The sequence below is a fragment of the Staurois parvus genome, unplaced genomic scaffold (assembly GCF_062004578.1).
Source record: "Staurois parvus isolate SC_StPar_1 unplaced genomic scaffold, SC_StPar_1.0 ptg000055l, whole genome shotgun sequence".
In the NCBI taxonomy this organism is placed as follows: domain Eukaryota; kingdom Metazoa; phylum Chordata; class Amphibia; order Anura; family Ranidae; genus Staurois; species Staurois parvus.
Genome location: NW_028317851.1, coordinates 24,518 through 26,500, shown reverse-complemented (window position 1 = coordinate 26,500; position 1,983 = coordinate 24,518). Strand labels below are relative to the sequence as shown.

Here is a 1,983-nt window from a genome sequence, read left to right as displayed (position 1 = left end):
TAAATACAGAACTCAACTTCGGGGTGTTTTTGAAATAAATTCCCCTGAACTCTTCATATACCCTGAGCTATAATCTATATTGGGATAACATATACATGAATTAAATATGGACCTCTGTGGACAAAATATGAATTTAACTATGCAATCTTCTCTATTCCTTTTGGGTGGTGAGCATGATAATAATAGGACTAATATTTGAGATTCTGGTGGCTGGACCTGGTCTTGATGTTTCGCAGTGTGAACAAGAAATATGTTTATAATAATCTCCTCTTCATTATCCTCTTTGAGGATGATTTGATCTATAGCAATTAGGCTCCTCTTGTATATCCAGCAATCATTCTTTTAAAATTCAAGATATGTGTTTTAATTCACTTTGGATATTCTCAGTGTAGTGATATTCTTTCAACACAAGATGGCGAGGTGGAGACTACTTGGTATGCAATTAGTGCACCATATAAGGCGAAGGATTGAAGTCCCCTCCCAGTTCTGACGAAGTCTGCGGTGATTGGCGGACGAAACGCGTCAACGTATTGACGTCACTACGCTCGGCGTCTTCACTGGGTGCGGCGCCCACGAGGCGGGAAGGAACGGCGGTGTCACAGCTCCCTGCTAGGAAGGCCCAAGACCCTCTGAGAACTACCACTGGGCTACTATTACAGCGGTTCGCAAAACGGCAATCCCTCAGAGAAACATACCTTCCACCGGTGGCAAGTTATTTAAAGCTTACGGCTGTTGAGATTTATAGAGTCTATGTGGTGGCAATAGGGCATGTTTCATGGGCCTAATTTACCCTGTATACTCGGGGAATTTTTTGGAAACCCTCTTTGGAGGATAATCTACATGTATATACATATATACGCTATCCTATTCAGGCATTCTTTGCTGTGACATAGCCACATCCTTATAAAACCGCAATAACCTTCTCAAATTGAGCAATTTTTGGAAACCCTGTATTGGGTATATTAAACTTGGGTATCTATGGCCTGCTATATGCTACATACACACTATATATGTGTTTGGAATCCACGCACTGTGACTACCTGGCTCCTCACCCCCATATGCATCTTTGAAAAAGCATCAAGGACCTGATCCTAATTCAAGTTGACAGGAGTCCTCTTGATCTTTATTGATGGTAATATATCCACATTTTGTGTGTGTTTTGTTTTCGGGGTCACTTGATGCCTATGATCTATATATTTATTATTTTTCTCTATATATATCCTCAGAATCATTTGGTACTGTGGACCTTGTTTTACTTGGGGTGGCTATCCAGGAAGTCCCTACATTTGAGAAGCGGGCATGATAGTCTCATTATTGAGAAGGTAATAGTAGTATCCATTGACTAATGTGGAGGGAGGCCTGGTGATTTTTGGATGTGAATTGGTTTTCATATTCCTATACATACATTATGTATTTTTGTGTTCCAGCTCTTACATTCCAGGAGGTCCCTGACATATATGGGGAACACATCTGTTGAACACATGGTTTACTCGAATTTAAGTGGGAAACCCACGGAAATCCAGGATAACTATCGCATCATTACACAACTCTGCCTTATATGGTGCTCTATTTGCTAAGATGACCCTAAATTGAAGACGCTAAGTGTTTTTTAACATGATTTTATTTTTTTCATATGTACACCGTGCTTATGTTTAACCTCCCTATGATCTATGTGATCAAATAAAGTATTGTTAAAAATTCTTTTGAATTCATATTACTCCGCGTGGATCATCTAGTAACCTGCTTTTTTAGGTAGGGGTGTTCTTGCCACACTACCATATTGTTTAGACTGTCTCTGGAAGAAGCTTAGAAGAATAGAAGGGCCAGCCACCGAAGTTACAATATTTATCTGCTCTCAGCCAATCCCTGGGAGGAGCACCCAGAAGGTGGCTGAGGTAGAACATGTTTGGGAAGCTTGCTCAGAGCGTTCTTACCTTGGGGATGCTACCCCTGGAATGCAGCCTATGTACTGGAGTTGCTGTT

General features: G+C 40.8%; 1 long non-coding RNA gene across 1 annotated transcript; it reads left to right on the top strand.

Moving 5' to 3' along the window:
- The first annotated feature begins 1,047 nt into the window (after nucleotides 1–1,047).
- On the top strand, nucleotides 1,048–1,701 carry LOC149470021 (uncharacterized). Its single transcript, XR_016311321.1, has 2 exons — nucleotides 1,048–1,322; nucleotides 1,428–1,701. It is a non-coding gene; the product is annotated as an uncharacterized LOC149470021 (long non-coding RNA).
- Nucleotides 1,702–1,983: the final 282 nt, after the last annotated feature.